Raw genomic sequence first — 23,247 nt, 5'->3', positions numbered from 1 at the left:
TCAATTCTTCATCTCTACTACGAATAATTGATTTTGCCTACAGGTGTGATTCTACTTAATGTTATTGTGTACTCTTTAAAAATATACATTTTTGAAATTTTCACTTACGTTATGATGTTATGGTACAACCAGCAACATATGACTCCTGAGTAGTTCTCCAATATGCAATGGTTGAGCAATTCAAAACTATCTGTAAAATAGTTATAGAATAAAATATACATAATAAAAGTATCTCTAAGTATAAAATCAAAGTAATTAGGCTTGCACATACGTGTGTACACCAGGTCAAAGGCCTAAAGAAAATTAAGGTGCAATGAAATGAAGACAAGCACTCAGCACTGTTCACCCTGGTCAGCATCTGCAGAGTAATTCAGGGGTTAAAATCTTTTCTCTCTTATTTTTCCAAAATTATGAGAGTTTTATGACATGAGCTAGTTGTTCTAGTAGAAAAGTAAAGATAAAATAGTACATGATTAAATTTGTTGCTTTCAGTCTGTAACGCACTATGAAAAATTAAGTTGGTATTTCTTAATACGTATACCGTGCTGCCTGTAATGCTGAAGTGGGTTTTCTCAGTCTTTACATTATTGACATTTTGGGCTACATAACTCTTTGTTAGGCAGGGGCTGTCCTGTGCAATCTAGGAAATGCAGAATGTCTACCACATGCCTGTCCTCTACCCACCAGATACCCTCCCCAGGCTGTAACAACCAAAATGTTTCGAGACATTGCCAAATGTTCAAGAGTGGCAGAACCACTATGACGGGACAAAGGTAGATAAAGTATAGTTTGTACCTTCCAGTTATCCCAAGACTAAAGGCAGAATGAGCCACATATATAATGTGATGTAAAACTAAGTCCTCTCTCTCTCTTTAGAGACAGAGTCTTGCTTTGTCACCTAAGTTGCAGTGCAGTAGTATAATCGCAGCTCACTGCAGCTTCAAATTCCTGGACTCAGGTAATCCTCCTGCCTCAGCCTTCTGAGTAGCTAGGACTATAGATATGCACCACCATGCCTGACTGCTTTTTAAAAATTTTTCATAGATATGGAGTCTTGCTACATAGCCCAGGCTAGCCTTAACCTCCTGACCTCAAGCAATTCTCCTGCCTCAGCCTCTTGAGGTATTAGGATTATAGGCATGAGCCACCACTCCCAGCCAAGTTAGTTCTTTAGACAATTCATCACCAGAGCACAAAGTGGGGACCAATTCAATAAACACTGGGGGAATTAAAGCTTCTCCAACTTAGCACTTAATCAAAAGGTAACTGGCAGACCCGATAATGAAGCATATGTCTTAATGAACTTGTGTTACTTTGTCTAAATGTGTCATAAAGAATACTTAAGATTAATCTTATTTTTAGAAAACTGGAAGGGAAGTCATATTTTAAAAAATTAGTCGTGAGAGTAAATCTGTAGGTTCTTTTATGGCTCTTCTCTGAATAGGACCATCTATGCCATCTTGGACTCACTCTGTTCTTCCTGACACAACTACAGTGAGATGAAGGAAAGAGACAGGATCATCTTCAAGGAAGCACCAAGGGAGGTGTTCATGAGCAGATGCCATCAGAATGGATCCAAATGCAAGCATGCCAGGAGGATGAGCCTTGTTTTCCCTCCAGTAGAAAGAAGAAGAAACTTTGCAACTTAGAAGAAACATTCTGCATCTTAGAAAAACAGAAATGTAAGGGCATGCAGCTATGAAATACAAGCATACTTCCATAATACTGTGCATTAAATTCTAGACCACCAAAATACAAGAATATTGCAATAAGGCCAGTCACACTAATTTGTTGGTTTTCCAGTACATATAAAGTTATGTTGACACTAAACTGTGGTCTGTTAAGTGTGCAATAGCACTATGTCTTAAAAAAAATATACATACTTTAATTGAAAATACTTTATTACCAAAAAATGCTAATGATCATCTGAGCTTTCAATGAGTCATAATCTTTTTGTTGGTGTAGGGTCTTGCTTCAATGTCAATGGCTGCTGACTGATCAGGCTGGTGGTTGATGAAGGTTGGGTGGCTGTGGCAATTTCTTAAAATAAGACAGCAATCAATTTTGTGCATTGATGAACTCTTCCTTTCACAAAAGACCTCTCTGTAGCATGTGATGCTGTCTGACAGCATTTTACCCCCAGTAGAACTTTCAAAATTGGAGTCAGTCCTCTCAAACCGTGCCATTACTTTATTAACTAAGTTTATGAAATGTTCTAAATCCTTTGTTGTCATTTCAACAATATTCACAACTTCTTTACCAGGAGTAGTTTCCATCTCAAGAAATTATTTGCTCATCTGTAAGAAGCACTTCCTCATTTCTTAAAAACATCATCATAAGATGACAGCAATTCAGTCTCATCTTCAGGCTCTACTTCTAATTATAATTCTCATTCTATTTCCACCACATCTCTGGCTATTTCCTCCACTGAGGTCTTGAACCCCTCCAAGTCATCAGGAGGTTTGGAGTCAAATTCTTTTACACTCCTGTTATTGTTGTTTTGTTTTTTTTTTAACCTCCTTCCATGAATCACTTCTTAGTGGTATCTAAAATGGTGAATCCTTTCCAGAAAGTTTTCAATTTACTTTGCTCAGGTACATCAGAGAAATCACTGTCTATGGCAGCTGTAGCCTTATGAAAAGTATTTTATAAATAATAAGACTTGGATGTCAAAATTACTTCTTGATCCATGTGTTGTAAAATGAATGTTGTATTGGCGGGCATGAAAACAGCATAGATTTCCTTGCACATTTCCATCAAAGCTCTTAGGTAACTAGATGCATTGTCAATGAGCAGTACTATTTTTTAAAAACTATTTTTTTCTGAGCAATAGGTCTCATTCATTTTTTATGGCTAAGTAGTATTCCATTTTTTTATGGCTAAGTAGTATTCCATTGTGTGTGTGTGTGTGTGTGTGTGTGTGTGTGTGTGTGTATATATATATATAAATGTTCTTTATCCACTCATTCATCGATGGGCATTTAGACTGGTTCCATATTTTTGTAATTGCAAATTGTGCTGCTATAAACATGCAAGTGCAAGTGTCTTTTTCATATAATGACTTCTTTTCCTCTGGGTAGATACCCGGGAGTGGGATTGCTGGATCAAATGGTAGTTCTACTTTTAGTTCTTTAAATAAACTCCATATTGTTTTTCACAGTGGTTGTACTAGTTTACATTCCCACCAGCAGTGTAAATGTGTTCCCTTTATACCACATCCACACCAACATCTATTATTTTTTGATTTTTTAATTGTGGCCATTCTTGCAGGAGTAAAGTGGTATCTCATAGTGGTTTTAATTTGTGTTTCCCTGATAATTAGTGACGTTGAGCATTTTTTTCATATGTTGTTGGCTATTTGCATATCTTGAGACTTGTCTATTCATGTCCTTTGCCCATGTTTTGATGGGATTATTTGTTTTTTTTTTCTTGCTGATTTGTCTGAGTTCCTTGTAGATTCTGGATATTAGTTCTTTGTCAGATGCATAATTTGTAAATATTTTCTCCTATTCTGTGGGTCATCTGTTTACTCTGCTGATTTCTTTTACTGTGCAGAAACTTTTTAGTTTAATTAGGTCCCATCTATTTATTTTTGGTTTTGCTGCATTTGCTTTTGGGTTCTTGGTCATGAACTCTTTGCCTGAGCCAATGTCAAGAAGAGTTTTTCTGATGTTATCTTCTGGAACTTTTATGGTTTTAGGTGTTATATTTAGGTCTTTAATCCATCTTGAGGTTGTTTTTATACGGTGAAAGATGAGGATCCAGTTTCATTCTTCTACATGTGGCTTGCCAATTATCTCAGCAATATTTGTTGAATATGGTGTCCTTTTCCCACTTTGTGTTTTTGTTTGCTTTGTCAAAGATCAGTTGGCTATAAGTATTTGGCTTTATTTCTGGGTTTGCTTTTTTGTTCCATTGGTCTATGTGCCTGTTTTTATACCAATACCATGCAGTTTTGGTAACTAGAGCTTTTTAGCATAGTTTGAAGTCAGGTTATGTGATGCTTCCAGGTTTTTTATTGTTGTTGTTGTTGCATAGTCTTGCTTTGGCTATGTGGTCTCTTTTTTGGTTCCATATGAATTTCAGTTTTTTTCTAGTTCTGTGAAGAATGATGGTGGTATTTTGATGGGAATTGCATTGAATTTGTAGATTGCTTTTGGCAGTATGGTCATTTTCATAATATTGATTCTACCCATCCATGAGCATGGGATGTGTTTCCATTTGTTTGTGTCATAGATGATTTCTTTCAGCAGTGTTTTGTGTTTTACATTGTAGAGATCTTTCACCTCCTTGGTTAGGTATATTCCTAAGTATTTTGGGTTTTTGCAGCTGTTGTAAAAGGGACTGAGTTCTTGATTTGTTTCTCAGCTTGCCCATTATTGGTGCATAGCAGTCCTACTGATTTGTGTACACTGACTTTGTATCCTGAAACTTTACTAAATTCATTTATCTGATCTAGGAGCTTTTTTGATATGTCTTTAGGGTTTTCTAGGTATACAATCATATTACTGGTGAACAACAACAGTTTGACTTCCTCTTTACTGATTTGGATGCCGTTTATTTCTTTCTCTTGTTTGATTGATTTGGCTAGGACTTCCAGTACTATGTTGAATGAAAGTGGTGAAAGTGGACATCCTTGTCTTGTTCTAGTTCTCAGGGAGAATGCTTTCAACTTTTTCTCATTCAATATAATGTTGGCTGTGGGTTTGTCCTAGATGGCTTTTATTATCTTGAGGTATGTCCCTTCTATGCCAGTGTTGCTAAGAGTTTTAATCATAAAGGGATGCTGGATTTTGTCAAATGTTTTTCCTGCATCTATTGAGATGATCATATGATTTTTGTTTTTAATTCTGTTTACGTCATGTATCACATGTATTGACTTGTATATGTTAAACCATTCATGCATCCCTAGCATAAAACCCACTTGATCATGGTGGATTATGTTTTTGATATGCTGTTGAATTTGGTTGGCTAGTATTTTGTTGGGGACTTTTGCATCTACTTTCATCAGGGATATTGGTCTGTAGTTTGCTTTTTTTGTTATGTCCTTTCCTGGTTTTGACGTTAGGGTGATACTGGCTTCACAGAATGATATAAGGAGGATTCCCTCTTTCTCTATCTTTTGGAATAGTTTTAGTTAAGATTGGTACCAATTCTTCTTTGAATGTCTGATAGAATTCAGCTGTGAACACCTTTGGTTCTGGACATTTTTGTTGTGATTCTTTTTTTTACTACTGTTTCAATCTTGCCACTTGTTATTTGTCTGTTCAGTTTCTATTTCTTCCTGACTTAATCTGGAGAATTGTATATTTTATCCACCTCCTCTAGATTGTTTAGTTTATGTGTGTAAAGGTGTTTATAGTTGCCTTGAATAATTTTTTGTATTTATATGGTATCGGTTGTAATATTTCCTGTTTCATTTCTAATTGAGACTATTGGATCTTCTCTCGTCTTTTCTTGGTTAATCTCACTAATGGTCTATCAATTTTGTTTATCCTTCCAAAGAACCAGCTTTTTGTTTCATTTATCTTTTGTGTTGTTTTTGTTTCAATTTCATTTAATTCTGCTCTGATATTTGTTATTTCTTTTTTTTCTGCCAGGTTTGGGTTTTGTTTGTTCTTGTTTCTCTAGTTCCTTGAGGTATGACCTTAGATTATTTATTTATGCTCTTTCAGACTTTCTGATGTAGGTATTTAATACTAAGAACTTTCTCCTAACACTGCTTTTGCTGCATCCCAGAGGTTTTAATAAGTTGTCTCACTATTATTGTTCAGCTCAAAGAATTTTTTTTTAATTTGCATCTCGATTTCATTGTTGACCCAAAGATTATTCAAAAGCAGATTATTTATTTCCATGTATTTGTATAGTTTTGAGAGTTCCTTATGGAGTTAATTTCCAGTTTTATTTCACTGTAGTCCGAGAGTGTACTTGATATAATTTTGATTTTCTTAAATTATATTGAGACTTGTTTTGTGACCCATCATATGGTCTATATTGGAGAATGTTCCATGTACTGAAGAAAATAATGCATATTCTGCAGTTGTTTGGTAGAATGTTCTGTAAATATCTATTAAGTCCATTTGTTCTAGGGTATAGTTTAAGTCCATTTTTTCTTTGTTGACTTTCTGTCTTGATGAGCTGTCTAGTGCTATTAGTGGAGTATTGGAGTCCCTCATCTATCTCATTTCTTAGGTCTTGTAGTAATGGTTGTATAAATTTGGGAGCTCCAGTGTTAGGTGCATATATATTTAGGATTATGATATTTTCCTGTTAGACTATCCATTTATTTTATCATTATATAATGTCCCTTTTTCTCTCTTTTTTACTGTTATTGCTTTAAAGTCTGTTTTGCCTGATATAAGAATAGCTACTCCTGCTTGCTTTTGGTGTCCATTTGAATGGGATATCTTTTTCCACCCCTTTACCTTAAATGAGTTCTTACGGGCTGGGTGAGTCTCTTGAAGACAGCAGATACTTAAGTGGTGGATTTTTATCCATTCTGCCATTCTGGGTCTTTTAAGTGAAGCATTTAGGCCATTTACATTCAATGATAGTACTGAAATGTGAGGTACTTTCTATTCATTGTGCTAGTTGTTGCCTTAATACCTTGTTTTTTTTCCATTGTGTTATTATTTTATAGGCCCTGTGAGATTTATGCTTTAAGGAGATTCCATTTTGGTGTATTTCAAGGTTTTGTTTCAGGATTTAGAACTCCTTTAAGCACTTTTTGTAGTGCTGGCTTACTAGTGGCAAATTCTCTTAGCATTTATTTGTCTGAAAAAGACTTTATCTGTCCTTCATTTATGAAGCTTAGTTTTGCTGGGTACAAAATTCCTGGCTGACAATTATTTTGTTTCAGGAGGCTAAAAATGGAACCCCAAGCCTTTCTGGCTTGTAAGGTTTTTGCTGAGAAGTCTGCTGTTAATCTGATAGGTTCTCCTTTAAGGGTTATCTGATGCTTTTGTTTCACAGCTCTTAAGATTCTTTCCTTTGTCTTGACTTTAGATAACTTGGTGACTATGTGCCTAGGTGATGATCTTTTTGTGATTAATTTCCCAGGTTTTCTTTGAGCTTCCTGTATTTGCATGTCTAGATATCTAGGAATGCCAGGGAAGCTTTGCTCAATTATTTCCTCAAACAATTTTCCAAACTTTTAGATTTCTCTTCTTCCTCAGAAACACCAATTATTCTTATGTTTGGCCTTTTAACATAATCCCAAATTTCTTGGAAGCTTTGTTCATTTTTTAAAATTCTTTTTTCTTTGCCTTTTTCTGATTGAATTAATTCAAAAACATTGTCTTCAAGCTCTGAATTTCTTTCTTCTACTTGTTCTGTTCTATTTTTAAAATTTTCCAGTGCATTTTGTATTTCTCTAAGTGTATCTTTTATTTCCAGAATTTGTTAGTGTTTTAATGATACATATTTATTTTGATAATTTTTCATCCATATCCTACATTTTTTAAATTTCTTTAAGTTTGTCTTCACCTTTCTCTGGTATCTTCTTAAGCAGTCGAATAATCAATCTTCTGAATTATTTATCTGGCTCTTCAGAGATTTCTTCTTGGTTTGGATCCATTGCTGGGGAGCCGGTGTGTGTGATATTTTGGGGTATCACAGAAACCTGTTTGTCATATTACCAGAATTGCTTTTCTGGTTCCTTATTTGGGTAGACTATTTCAGTGGAGAGGTCTAAAACTCAAGGCCTGCTGTTAAGATTCTCTTGTTCCACGGGGTGATCCCTCAATGTGGTGCTTTCTTTCTTTCCCTAGGGATGGGGCTTCCTGACAGCTGGACTGACTGCAGTGATTGTTGTTGCTCTTCTGGGTTTAGCCACCCAGCAAGGCTACCAAGCTCTAGGCTGATATCAGGGGATGTCTGCAAAGAGTCCTGTGATGTGATCTGTCTTCAGGTCTCCCAGACATGGATTCCAGCACCTGCTGTAGTGGAGGTGGCAGGGAAGTGAAGTAGACTCTGTGAGAGCCCTTGATTGTAGATAGGTTTAGTTTGCTGGCTTTCTTGAATGCTGGTTATACTAGCAGTGAAGTTGTCATGTGGACAGACTCAGGGCCTCTGCTTAGCCAGGATATTGCAGGCAGTGGAATTAGGTGTTGTCTTCTCCTTCCTGGGGTCAGGGTTATTCTGTCCTGAGTTGCTTTAATGACCTGAGTTGGTTGTCCTCCAGCCAGGAGATGGCACTTTCAAGAGAGCACCAGCTGCAGTAGTAGCAGGGGGCTGTAAGCTTGCCCTAAGATGGCCAGGGTAATTATTTTGGTTTCTCAGGTGATGCGTGGGGCCATAAAGCTCCCAAGAATTTCTGTGTCTTGAGTTTGGCTACCAGGGAAGGTAGGGAAATACCATCAGGTGGAGTCAGGGTTAGGTGCGTGTGGGCTCAGACTCTCCTTGAGTGGGGCTTGCCACAGCCACTGTTGGGGATGGAGGTGGTGGTTCTCAGGCCAATGGGGATATATTCCAGAGAGAATCTTGGCTACCTCTGCTGTATCATACAGTTCACCAGGGAAGTGGGGGATAGCCAGTAGCAAGAGGCCTGACCCAGCTCCCACACAGTTGGTGAGGCTGGTCTCACTCCAGCAGTGACCCTGCTCAGTGCCCAAGACCATGCGCACCCCACTGGGAAAGCAAGCATGGCTTTCAGACCTAGCCCCTCTCCACTGCCCGCTCCATTGGCAGCAGCTCCTGTGCTTGCTTGCTTATACCTGCAGCAGCTCCCACTCACACCCCAGACTCTGCTCAAGAAAATTTGTGCCCAGTCAAAACCATTACCAATTTCCGATGGGAACTTCCTTCACCCTGTGGCCCCTCCGCAGTTGCATTGGCTGCCTTCCCCAAGGGACCCTGTGAGATACAGTCAATGATGGCTTCCCTGGGCTCAAGCTGGAGACTGGGAGGGCATGCAAGGTACTACCCGCTGCTACTTCTACTTTTATATTTGGCACAACTCCCTAAAACCATTTTATCCCTAGGTAGGTTAAATCCTTCTCCTGTGATCTGGATTTTCAGATTCCCCAGTGGGTATGTGTGTTCAAAGGTAGGTTTTCCTCCTATCATGCTTTGGGAACTCACAGTTTTTTGCCTGTTTTGTGGAATTTGCAGCAGCAAGCCACTTCTTTCAAAGGATCTGTGAATTATTTTGGTTTTCCTGGCATGTTCCTGCAGTGGTTCTTGGAGCAAAAGATCATGATGTGAGTCTCCACACACTGTTCTGCCATCCATGTGGAAGATGCATATTAGGCCGTTCTCTGCCATCTTCCCCCGATCTCCGACCTTAGCTAAATCTTCTGAATTGCTGCAGCTTCTACATAAGCACTTGCTGCTTTACCTTGTACTTTTATGTTAGATGGCTTCTTTCCCTAAACGTCATGATCTAACCTCTGCTAACTTCAAACTTTTCTTCTGCAGCTTCTTCACCTCTCTCAGTCTCATACAATTGATGAGAGTTAGAGCCTTGCTCTAGATTAGGCTTTGGCTTAAGGAAATGTTGTGGCTGGTTTGATTTTGTATGAGAGCCCTAAAACTTTCTTCATGTCAGCAATAAGGCTATTTTATTTTCTTACACTTGAGTGTTCACTGGGGTAGCACTTTTAATTTTCTTCCAACAGTTTTCCTTTGCATTCACAACCTAAGCATTTGGCCTATCATGGCTCTCAACATGCCTTTCTCACTAAGATTAACCATTTCTAGCTTTTAATTTAAAATAAGAGACAGGCAACTCTTCCTTTCACTTGAACACTCAAAGGCCATTTTAGGGTTATTAATTGGCCTCATTTTAATATTGTTGCAAGTCAGGGAATAGGGAGGCTCAAGGAGAAGGAGTGCAGTGGGACAGCCGGGTAGAGGGTCAGTCAGAACACACACAACATTTATCAATCAAGTTTGCCATCTTGTTTGGACACAGTTGGTGGTGTCCTCAAACAATTACAATAGGAACATCAAAGATCATTGATCACAGATCACCATAATGACACAAAAATAATAAAAAAAGCTTTCAGATAGTGAACGAATTACCAAAGTATGACAGAGACATGAAGAGAGCATATGCTGTTGGAAAAATGACCCCGATAAACTTGCTTGACACAGAATTGCCACAAACCTTCAATTCCTTAAAAAAAAAAAAACAAAAACAAACAAAAAAATAGTATCTGTAAAGCACAACAAAGTGAAGTGCAATAAAATAAAATGAGGTATGCTTGTAGGCAAGCCAAGAACTCTCAGAAAAGCAGTTACTGCTAGTTCCTTGGTTTCTCAGTCAGGCTTCTATCATTGCACCTGTCCTTTCTATTGCGAATCTTGGTTAACCCACCTGCGCCCTGCAACACTCAGCTCTGAGAAGCAGATTTGTGCTTTCTTCGCATCCTCAGTACTCTTCATTCATTAATTCACTTGGTGTTTAACATAAGGTGGGTGTGTTAAGTAAAACCAGACTCAATTATGTAAGGGAGGAAAAGAAAAATAAATATTACCAGAGGAAAAAAATAAATATTACCAAGCCACTTAGAAAGACAGTCATTGTTTTCTAGCTCTCTCTTCCTAGAGAACCCAGGCCATGACACCAGCATGGAGTTCATCCCTGTTTGCTGTCATATTGCCATGACATTTATGTACTGATCCCGTGGTGTGTGCCTTCAGCAAGGTCCTGGCATTTCAGTATTGCAAGAAAAGTAACAAGAACACTGAAGTGGGAAAGTGGAAAAAAAAGTTCACATCCTGAGTCTGGGATAGCAATACAGTTTTTCAGCCCTGACAGGAAACTAGCAGAGATAATACATATTGCACCAAAGACTTAAAAGAAATAACGATGTCCAATTCTATTTATTAGCATGCTATTTGTCTTTCGGATTCTAGTATCCTGAGGGGCCATTTGGTTCTCAGATATTCTATTACAACTTTTGTTATAACTAGCTTGGGGAGCAGAGACAATTCTTCATAGAGAACTTTATTTTGTGTAGAATAGGTCTTTTGACATGGGAATCCCATGGAGTGAAAAGTAAAAATTCGTAAGGCTTGTGCTACATTTTTTTCATTACATAATTTCTGTCACTGTCTCTTCCATGGGCACACACAGAGGCTGCCAAAGATTCACCGTTCCTCACTCTCTTGAGACTCACTCTTCTTACCCCGGAGGATGGAAAAATAAGAGACGTCTGTCTGTAGGTGTGCAGGATTCATGTGACTGCTAAACTAATGTCCCCTTTTGCTTCCTGAATGAGCCTCCTTTCAGTGCTGGGGTGAAGACCTCCAAGGACATGTTCTCCAGCCTTCCTCTGAATCTACTGCATCAATCAAGCCACAGATGTTGGTCATGCTCTTGCACTAAGCAAGAGTGAACTAAATATTTTAACACTCAACACAAAAAATACAATTTTTAAAACAATGGCACTGAGTATAAAATCCTTTTAGGTCTTTAAACAGTTTGTTTTAGTGAGAAGGGCACATCAGAGAATTTCTGGCTCTCAGATGAAAAACGTATATGTCTGGCTTCACCTGTCAGTCAGTGGCTTGGAACGTTGACAGTTTTACATGGACAAATAGCTTGGAACAGATGGGACAAGACCTGATGTGGAGAAATTCACATGATTATTACCCTGTATTACCCTGATTAAATCCATTCACTTGCACTCATCTTAATGAGCAATCATTAAAGGAGACAGCACTAAATATTCTTGAGGTAACTGACAGGCGGAAAGAGTTGCTTATTTATATTCAAATCATTTAGCTCCTCAAAAGAAAGTGCGATTTTTTTCACATGCAGTTAGATTGACGTTGGAAAGCTTTTCATCAGGTAGAAGGCTGTAATGTTCATCTTTCTGCTTTCCGGCAGCACTTGGACATTTGCTTTGGTATTAGAGGCATCATGAAAGTGAGTGGTGGTTTTAATACCTTTCCCAAGTGGGCCCTCACACTTCATTATCAAGGGAACAATTCCTGCTTTAAGAAACATGTGCATGTATTAACATTGTTGTATATTTAATAAGATCATTCAAATAAGGAAGAAATAGACTCTGAGCAAACCAACCCAGACATCCTTTCTGAATCTTCCCGATAGCAGAGCTCGGCCCTTGTAAAGCCTATTTGGAATTTATTTCATTTAAAATTCACAACGTCTTGGTTAAAAAGTACCAGATTCTTTCAGGCTAATCATTCTTCAGATCCATTCATTTGCTTCTCTCCACTTGAATTTGCAGTTGATCTTTTAGACTAAAATTTTTGTCTTTAATATTCAGGTCACTTTCATATACTTGTCCCTTCCCTTGCTCAATTTATTCTAGTAATATATTTCTGTGCTTTTTCTTACTCCACTCAATATTCTGAGATGTATTTGCATTGCAGCAAATAGAATAATGGAGCAATGCAATACATTGAATTTAAGTCTTCCACATAAAGAACTCAAAGTGCTTTACAAACAAGAATCCCTTGTTAGTTACAATGAGGAAACAGAAGCCACAGATGCTGCAGTTGAATCATGGGAATAGTCTCTAGTCCTCACGATTTTGTCTTCAGCTCTAAACTGAGTTCCTCTGTGGAATTTCAAATCCTTCCTTGCTTCTTCCTCCCTCCTTCTTTCTTTCCTTTCTTTCCTTTTCCCTTCTTTCCTCTCTTTCCTTTTTCCTTCTTTCCTCCCTCCTTCTTTCTTTCCTTTCTTTCCTTTTTCCTTCTTCCCTCCCTTCCTCTTTATCCTTCCTCTCTTCCTCCTTCCCTCCCATACCCCAGCACACACTTATTGTTTGTATTATGAACTAGGCACTGTTCTAAGCACACAGCATTTATAGCCACGCACTGCTTAATCACAGGGATAGGGGATACACTGTAAGAAAGTAATCGATAGACAATTCCATCACTGTGCAAACATCATAGAGTGCACTTACACAAACCTAGATGGTATAGCCTACTACACACTTAGGCTGTATGGTATAGTCTATTATTTTGCAACTAGGCTACAAATCTGTACAACATGTTACTGTCCTGAATGCTGTAGGCAGTTATAACACAGTGGTAATTATTTATTATTTGTGTAGCTAAACATAGAAAAAGTACAGCAAAAATAGGGTACAAAAGTTGAAAAATGTCATATGTGCGTAGGGTAATTACCATGAATGGAGCTTGCAGGACCGGAAGTTGCTCTGGGTAAGTCAGTGAGTGAGAGGTGAGCGAATGTGAAGGCCTAGGACATTACTCTACTATAGACTTTATAAACATTATACACTTAGGCTACTCTAAATTCATAAAAAATGAAGTAACTGTGCTAGGACATTACAATGGCTTTGATGTCACTAGGTGATAGGAATTTTTCAACTCCATTATAATCTTATGGAACCACCATTGTATATGCAGTCCACTGTTGAAGTAAATGTTATATGGTGCACAACTGTAGTAATGAACAAGACAAAGCTTCTGTCATCTTGGAAATCACACTGTAGTGGGGAAGAGGAGAGTTAAACAAGTGAAGAAATAAATAATTCCAGGTAAAGTAGAAAGAGGTGCTATTTTAGAAAGTGTGGTCAGGAAAGCCTGACCTCCCCAGAGAGGAGGTGATAAAAGACCTGGATGGAAGATCTGGGAATGAACACTTCAGGCAGAGAGAGGAGGAAATAGTATCCTCACTCCCCATCCCATCAATAAAAGAGCTTACAGCATTCCAGGAATAAACAATGCCCAGCAACCCTGCAATGTGTGGGGCAGTATGAATAAGGCAGAGCAGAGAGGAAGTTAGAGGGGAAGGCATGGAGACTGCATCTCACCCTCAACCGAACGGGAACCCATTGAAGTGTTTGGGTGAGGGGGAAGCTTTGTTATAATCACATTTATATCCTACAACATTTACTCTGACTGCTGTTATTTAAAGAAAGGCATTTACTCTGGAGAACATACGTGGAGGTTGGGAGAAGGCAAGTGTGGAAGCAGAAATAACAACTGAAGGCTGTTGCAGTAGACCAGGCAAGGCATGTTCTTAGCTTAAATTAGGTTGGTGGTCAAGATGGGAAGAAGTGGCTGGACGAGGAATAGATTTTGATGGCAACACCAACAGGAAATTCAGTTGGCTCTGATGGGGAGTGAGGGAAAGAGAGGAATCAAGAATTACTCTTGGGTCACTGGCATTATCCCCTGGTGAGCAATGGAGCCATTTTTCAAGAAGGAGAAGGTTGAAGGAAGGTTAAAATCCAGAGCTCTGTGTGGACATGCTCCTGAGACGGCTACTGCACATAGAGATGATATTATGTTGTGGATGGTAAGTTTGGAGTTTGTGGGAACTATCAAGTTTGGAAATATGCATTTGGAATTTGCTAGCATATAGAGGATATTGAAAGCCATGAGGTTGGATAAGATTACGTTAGGGATGCGATTGCCAGCTGGAGTATCTGAGCACTGTAAATAAGAAACCACATTTTGTGCATTCGTGTCACTTCGATTGTCCTGTCTGATGCCATCTCTTTGTGGAAGGATGCCCTGACGAGAGCAGAGTAGGCGAGTCAGAGCTTGCATTACTGAAAGCAATTGTGGAACTAGTGCTAGTCATGGTTTCCTAATCTCTTTATGTATGGCTGATTTTATTTGCTGTTTCATTTAGAATTTTTCCTCCTTCTCTTATAAGGAAGATTGGTCTGCAGATTTTTATTGGTGCTATATTTAATAAATTTGATTATCTATGTTATGCTGGATTTATCAAAAGATTGTTAAGCTTTTCTTATTTCTATGCACCAGAATAAATTAAATAACATGGGAATTATCTGTTTATTTGTGGGATGGAAAGAATTCACAGTGAGAAATTCTGGTGCCAGAGGCATTTGGGAAGAAGCAGAATACTTACCATTCATTTAGTGCTTACAATGCTAAACAACTGAAAGGCATAACATCAATTTGTCCTCTTGACAATTTTATGAAATCAGTATTCCTTCCACTTTAGAGATTATTAAGTTGAGGTGCACTGAGGTCTGGAAATTGCCCTCAGTCATGCAGCTAAAAAGCAGCATTTCCAAGTTGTGGACCACAGTCTGATTTCAAATGCTATGCGTGCATTTAGCCATTAAGCATCACCGCCTCCTATGTTAATACCCACAGTGAGAGTGAAGATTCCTTTCAGTGGTTCAGGCATAAAATTTGGACAGCTGCCATTTACTGCCCATCTGGCATTTGTCCCCTTGTCTTTACCCTGACTTTCTTTGCAGGAACCACTCTCCTCCACCCTTGTTTATGGGCCTTACTTGGGGCTGACTCCATCACTGAATCCAGGAGTAGTCACAGAAACCCAGGTGTGGCAGTCAACATATCCATTCACCTGAGCAAAAGAGATATATCCAGGGATAAACATGAGACCCAAATTCATCAAGTCAGAACTAATCCCAAAACTTCTCACTGGGCAGGCTCTTTGCAGACAGGATGGTTGCCTGGCATATCCATCTTGCCACCACGAGAGAAGGACTTCAGCCTGCCCAAGAATGGATTGCATCCAGAGGACAAAAGTGCCCAGAAAAGAGAAAGCAAGACCATGTTCTCCTCAGAATATGTCAGCCTCAGAACCAGCCCTCACTTACTGCTGGCCTTGACATTTAAACGAACCCACAAATTCTCAGTTGTTACTGACGTGGGCTTGAGACGGTTTTTTGTCACATTGGGTGTGCTGAAATAGTTGTGGACTATTATAGAAAGGTAATGATGTATTTTCTATTTCTCATAGTTAGTAACTGGAACCAGACAAGTTATCTGCCTAAAGCCAGTCATTTAGTGAGGTAACTAGGGCCCATACCTGTGACTTCTATATTAGAGTTTTCAGTATTCTATTCACTAGATCATACAGTTTTCTCAAACGTATCTGTGGAAGTTATTTAGAAAAAATAAAATACAAATTTATTTTCTGGATTCTTTCCCTATACATTTAGTTATCCATTTCCCATCACTTAGTTACTCTGACAGCTCAGATTTTATTGTGCTATAGAAGAGTTCTCATAGCATAAGGTTACCATATGGGCATCAGAAGTTTTATTCATTCCAAACCGAACAGAATGTCTTTGGCATTGACTGGCTATACTTTGTTCAAAAGATGCATGGTCAAATATATTTTCATATGAATTTGCATATATGTGGCCGCAACCATTGGATTGGACACATGGAAGATGATAATGTGTGCTCTTGAAACAAGCAGTGCCATTTCTGCCCTGGTCCAAACTCAAATGGTTCTCTTTTGTCGTAGGAGTCAAATTTATTTTTCCTGCCCTTCAAAGATACAATACTTCCTTACAAATTACCTCGTAATGATAGAACTGGGTATTTCAGATTTTCATATGTAGAAGCTGCCCTGGGTCTTGCTGCTGCCTCTCCCCTTCAAAGCAGCTGTCTCCAGATACAGGATTGTCAACTTCCAGAAGACCAAAATTGTTGTGCCTTGCTTTGATTTTCCAGAATCTGGGACCAGGCTTTGTGGTTACTTAGTTCATGTGTTTTGGGGAAACTGAAGCTATCTCTTGCACCCAGGAATAGATATAAATGTGTGGGTAAAAATAGGGATGCTCTAGAAACAGCTGCTGAACTAACAGTGAAAACAAATGAATACAATTTCTCATCTTTAGGAAGTCATTGCTAGCCAAACTATTACTATGCAAACTATGTAATATTTGTCATAGTGTATAAAATATTATTCCATCTACCCATATTTGCGGACATTTGTAGCAAATAAGTGGGGTGAAGGATAGGGACTGTGACAATGATATGGCATGAATCTCACTGACTCAGAGGAAATGAAAAACCATGAACTTGGCTTTTTAAATTCAATACAGTAAACTTAATACAGAACCACATCAAATCAGATCTGTAAAGGATATTAATGATTATTTGTGCCAACTCCTTACCATATGTGAAAAGAGAAAATAGAATCCCAACAAAGATGCATAAGACCCTGTACCTTGACCCAAGGACTATTCAGATGTCTTGCATTCTAGAAAAAAGAATATTGTGGATTTATTTGCTTTAGTTTTGACCAACACAGCCTCCACAGAAGCATAGTCCAACACAGTGGGTGGATGTTATCCACACTGGCAGCTGTTATCACCCCAAGGCAAGGCTAATGACCATGCTTTTGAGGAGAGCTGTGCAAACCCCACATACATACATTTGAATCTCACCACAGTTGACTGAAAAACCTAGATATAGGAGTCTGCACCTCTTCCTCAAAATGTGAGAAAAGTAAAAAACATTTAGCAATGGTACTCAAGGTCCTCCAGCCATGTGAATAGAGCAAAATTTGTCCAATATATTTTAAATTACAATAGTAGTATATTAGAAAGGGAAATATAAGGGAAACTTTTAGTTATAATTTTCTGTAGACATTAATATTTATTCTTGTATACATCAGACTTTCTACAGATAGATGCCATGATAATATAGAAGATTCATTTTATGAAATATTCTTTCTCAATTATTCACAAATCTGAATGTTATCTTGTTACAGTTAAGTACATAATATGAATTTATTATCTATTCTCCCTGCCTGGCATGAAACATCATTTAGATAATCATAGATTCTACTGAAGAGGAGGAAATTTGAATAATGTTAACAAGCAATTCATAGTGGGGCTTTTAGTCAACTTTATTTTTCTAGTTCGACTTAACATAGTGATTCACAAAGCTTACTTCCTCCTAAGAATTCACACAACCATGAAAAAAGTACTTTTGGCCATAAAACAGGATGAGATCAAATGTATCTCAAAAGCAACTGTTGTCAGCTATATTCAAAATGCATCATTCTTTGATCTAAAATGGAGAAAGTAAGTGTGGCCATGGCTACACAGCAGTATGGATTGGGGAGAGAATACTTCAACATGCAAGAGAAAAATGTGATCTTGATTATAGGGACTTGTAATTAATGCATTTCAGGCCTCAACATTTAAGTTGCATTTTGGTAACTTTTAAGTAAATAAAAATTTTAAATGAATAAATAAAGCTTTTAAATAGTTTTTAAATAAATAACTTAAAACTAAGAAATCTGTTTTTATGCCTTTTATTTTTTCCAATCTATCAAATTGACAATATAACAGATCTGCATTGTTCCTGCATCATTTCAGGTGGCCTGAAACTTGACAAGAAGATGACATATGAATGTCTTCTGTAAGGTTAGATGAAGATCCCAATGCACTGAGTCAAGGTCTCTGAATCGTGGGGAACACAAGGTAGTTACCCCAAGCAGAAGCAGAGGCCACATCCCTCAGCTACGTGTCCAGTGGCCCCACATTCATTCATACTGGCAGATAGCAGCAAGGAATGATACTTTCTTTGCAATACATGGTACTGTCGAAATGAAAAACTCAATAATCCCTTACAGGATCTCCATCATTTTTTTCGGGGGCGGGGGGTAGCTAGGGACGTATAGACTCTATACTAACAATCTTTGCCCTTAACTAGAAATATCATGGCTGACCAGTGACCTTTTGGATACATATGGACCTCAAACCAAATACAGCCACAGCAAGGCCACAGGCTCATGAAGAGGAAGAAGGCAGGGTCGGCGCCCAGGCATCCTTCGAGAAGCTCTGTCTCCAACTTTTCTCATCTGGAAAGCCCCTCTTCCTTTTGCTCACTGCAAAATCTGACTTAACACTCTTTTATCTGGCAGTGCTTAAAGTGAGTTTGACCTGAGGTCCACAATTGCTAGTTGTTGAAAGAGAACTAGAAACACTTGCTTAATTCCGAGGGTCAACATCAAAAACAAACCTGACCAAAGTTGCAGAGGAGGTATTTTACAACTAACAACAACCTTAACCTGACTTGGTTTATCAAATGTCCTCAGAATTATGATACACCCAGATCTTTGGCATTGTATTTTTTTGTCCACCGAACAAAACCGGGAAGCTACCAAAAGTCATGCATGGAATTCATGTGTACCACTAGCAGTGTGTGAGATCAGCAGAATGTTTCTGAAAGCTAAGAGATGTATTCAAAGAACTGATCACAATTGCATTTGAAATAAGTTATCCGCCACTATTTCTTTTGGCCATTATGTGGCAAATGTTATATAGACAAGAAAATATTTAGTAAAAGTTGGAAGTATTTGCAAAATATTTGTGCAGAAGTTTGTGACTTTAATTGTATGACCTCATTGTAGTTGCTCAGGGAGACTCCAGCTACATCTTATCTTTTCAAAATACTCCTGAGCAATGGCTTTCTTACAACCTCTTTGGAATGTAGCATTATCAGCTTCTATTTCCCCAATTTCCTATAATTCAATAAAAAGTCAGCAATAACATGTCCAAGGGCATGTTATCTCAAATGTGGATTTTAATGAAACACAAATATGCCCATGCATGTTTTAGCAAATTGTTCTGGACCATGCAAAAATGCATTAAAAGTGGAGGCATATTTACATTTGTTTTGCATTTGTTATTTAAGAGGTCAGACTATGCAAAGTGCATCCACTTTTGTCAATAGCTTCAAGGAGAAGAAAATTTTATTAAAGTTAGATTCATGACAAACAGATGAGTTAATATCTGTCATTTGGGGGAAAAGGTTTTGAGAGGCTACATTTTTAAAATAATAGGCAATTATTACTTTTCCAAAACGGAGAATACTTAACAAATGTGCCTGTCTATTTTAAACCAGGTATACTGGTCTGCAGGTAAATTTCCAATTAAAAAGCCAACTTAATTATAAGCAGTTTACAGCACAAAGGGAGATTGTTATATAGTCTGGAATTGGCCCTGGAAATTTTAATATAAAAAATAAAATTAGTAGTAGAAGAATAAAAGACATTTAGTGATTTCCAAAAACTTTTAGAGACAATTCTTGCTCAAGATTTACAAATAAAGAATACAATAGAAAAATGTGTATTCTAAGATGATAGAAAACAATATATTCTAATGTTGCTTAAGAGATATAATCTTACATACTTGCTGGATTTGTTTGTGGTTGCCTTTGCCAAAGGAAACTTTTTTCAAAATTAAAGAATTTTTTTTTTCTAAACCAGCCTCTGCATTTGCCCCTGAATGCTGGGGAAGAAAGGGTGTGCAGGAGGGGTGGGCAAAATAAAAATTGTGTGTGTGTGTGGTGCATTTTCTATACACTCCTGGCTATGTAGGACGGACAGACCCATTTCTACAGTGTTACCTGGATTCTCTATGTAGCTACAGACCTACCACATTGGGGATTACACAACTCTATGCCTCTAATATTATGTTGGGCTTTGTTGGACACAGCACACCAAGGCCAGGGTGGAACTGGTGGTGTGCACATATGCTGTCTGTGAAGTCTGAAGTCTAACATACTTAGAACATTCCTTCCTCCAGAATCACATGGATTCATGACCTCTCCTAATTCATCTCTATTTAAATGTTACTTCATCACAAAAGACTTGGTCCGATTATCACATCCCATGTCACCAGCATTCTCCTCATCCCTTTCCACTGCTCTGTTCTCCTTATTTGGTTAGTACTTACTACTATCCAACATATTTTCTGTCCCTCTTCCTAGAATATAAAGTTCCATTAGAACACAAACTATTTTTGTTCGCTGCTGTATACCCAGTAACTAGACGGTGCTTGGCACATGGTGGGTGCTCACAAATTTTTATGGAATGAATGTATAATTAAATGTTTAAAATAAAAATACAACTGCTGATCAATGACATTGCAGAAAGGTCCACTAGAGAATGCAACCTGAAGATTGGCAGGGAAGTAATTCATGAAATGGCTATTGTTCTGAACACTTAGAAAGTATCAAGATTTCTTCTACCTGCTTCTGACAGACTCAGAGTATAAAAAGTTTCAAAAGACTGTGCTGTGGTGTGGAGAAATTCCAAATGGAAAAATTGAACATACTCTGTCATCAGCTCCTTTCAGACATATGCTCTCAAGGTGATCGATTTGGCAGTCCTGGGGAGGGATGATATTACGTTTCACATATACATCACTGGATTAATCCTCATTGTGTTATTAAATCTAATTAACATAAATCTGTGCAGTGACTTATGTTTTAAATGATGGGGTAATTATTTAAATACTTTCTACTATGAAGGGAGTTGTGGGCTTGGGTTGGAGAGACATAGCCAAACCAGAAATAGGCAACAAAAGACTTTCCAGAAGAAAAATGTGACATAGTCCAATAATATGAGTGTTACTTAAGAACACCTAATATGCTAAATACTGATCTGACAAAGAAGATAAATATGAGAAATGATGATTCATATTCCCAAAGATTTTTTTCATGTTAATATAAGCATATTTAATGGAGAAATCCGTAACAGATTTTAAAGCTTTCATTTTCTAAAAGAGTACAACTCAAATTTTTATAAACATACGTATGATATCAATAGAGGTAAATCCATCTCATTTGAGTGAGTGCAGCTCCAGCTTTGTGTAGATCTTGAGCATCCTTGGTGAGGGTGTGAGAATGAAGAACACTCCAGAGACCAGAAGCAACTTATGACTCACCAAAGCTCTGACTGCCACTCAGTAGCCTTCTAAGCCCTCCATTCACTCCCATTCCACTTCAGTGCCAAGCATCTGAGATGGGAAAGTTGTCTACAGCCCACCAACAAGCCCTGAGCGGCTGGGCGTCCATCTCCCCATCTGTACCAGTGGCACACATCACTGTTCGATTCATCATGTCTATGAACTTGATCTGATTTTTGTCATGACTGTCACTATAAAAGTCACTCTGCATGAATGTCAGAAGGAAATTTAGAGGTCTGTTGCTGAGGTAATATATTTTCAGATCAAAATGTGGGTTAATTGAAATCATTATATGTATATTCACATGACTACATATTATCATGTTATGATATGGGACTGATCATGGAGACATAGTATCTCTCTGCATCCCATGAGACATACCTTTCTTACACAATTCCCACTGCTAGGAAGATCGCTGAACCTTCCAGAAAGACGTTCACCAAATACGCTCTTAGTGGGAGCCAACTGCACATCGTCTGTGGCAGAGACCTACAGTTCTCATGAGTATCTGAGCATCTCTTTTTCCTGGAAACACAGCTGAGCATTTCCCAGGATCCCTTGGATTATGTGTGTCTCTGTGACAAAGTCCAGCCAATGGAACATGCCTAGAATCAATGTGGGCTACTCCGGGGCTGGACCCATAAACACTACCCAGTTACTATCGTCATCCTCTTCCTCTTCACTGGCTGAGTAGAGAGGATTCCAAGGAGCTATAGGGAGGGGGAGCCACAAGACGGAAGGATGTGGCTTCCTGAATAATGGGATGGAGATTTACCATGCCTGCCTGCCCCCACCACACACACAATGGACAGAAATAAGAGAGAAAAGTAAGCTTTTATTGTATTAATCCATTCAAATTCAGGGCTTGTTTGTTTTACGATTAACATACCCTGACAAATAAAATGAACTTTAATGGTTTTTCAGAATCGGTTGCATTTCATTTTCTAAAAGACTACAATGCAAATTTTTATAAACATATGTATGGTATCAACAGAGGTAATCCTTATCTCATTTGAGTGAGTGCAAATGAGATATGCATTTTTCTTCTGTTGCATTTACTTTTCTAAAAAATATTATTTTAATTGTGGTAAAATACACATATCATAAAAATTGCCATTTTAATCACATTAAGTGTACAATTCAGTGGCATTGGGTACATTCACATTTTAGTGTGTGTTACCATCAGCCATCTCCAGAATGTTTTTCACCTTGGAATCTGAAGCTCTATACCCATCAAACAATAACTCACCAGTTCCCACTCCCCACCCCAACTGCTAGCATCCACCTTTCTGCTTCCTGTCTCTATGATTTGACTACTCTATATACGTTTTCCGAGTGGAATTATATAGTATTTTGCCTTCTGTGACTAGCTTATTTCACTTGGCATGTTGTCCTTCAGAATCACCCAAGTTGTAACATACGTCAGAATGTCCTTCCTTTTTATCACCCACGTTGTAGCATACGTCAGAATTCCCTTCCTTTTTATCACCAATGTTGTAGCATATGTCAGAATTTCCTTCCTTTTTAAGGCTCAATAATATTCCATTTTATGTATAGACCACATTTTGCTTATCCATTCATTTGTTGATGGATGCTTGGTTTACTTCCACCTTTTGGTTGTTGTGAATAAAGCTGCTATAAACATGGGTGTACAAATAACTGTTTGTGACCCTATTGTCAGGCTTTTTGAGTGCAAATCCAGAAGGAGGATTGCTGGATTATGTGGTAATTCCATTTTTAATTTTTTGAGGAATCATCACTATACTGTTTTTCACAGCAGCGACACCATTTTACATTCCCA

The 23,247-nt window shown here is 38.1% G+C and overlaps 1 protein-coding gene across 10 annotated transcripts in view; it reads right to left on the bottom strand.

Moving 5' to 3' along the window:
- The window catches only part of TAS2R1 (taste 2 receptor member 1), a 286,550-nt gene that overhangs the window by 6,919 nt on the left and 256,384 nt on the right, over positions 1-23,247 (bottom strand). For 9 of the 10 annotated variants that reach the window (XR_010131816.1, XR_010131808.1, XM_063700844.1 and 6 more), the window contains one exon: positions 109-190. The exons of the other annotated variant lie outside the window; for it this stretch is intronic. The gene's annotated coding sequence lies outside the window, so the exon portion shown is untranslated. The remainder of the gene's footprint in view (positions 1-108; positions 191-23,247) is intronic. 10 annotated transcript variants of the gene reach the window in all.

Source organism: Gorilla gorilla, chromosome 19, assembly GCF_029281585.2.
Source record: "Gorilla gorilla gorilla isolate KB3781 chromosome 19, NHGRI_mGorGor1-v2.1_pri, whole genome shotgun sequence".
In the NCBI taxonomy this organism is placed as follows: Eukaryota; Metazoa; Chordata; class Mammalia; order Primates; family Hominidae; genus Gorilla; species Gorilla gorilla.
The sequence above is the reverse complement of the archived record's forward strand: the minus strand, read 5'-3'. Positions and strand labels throughout refer to the sequence as shown.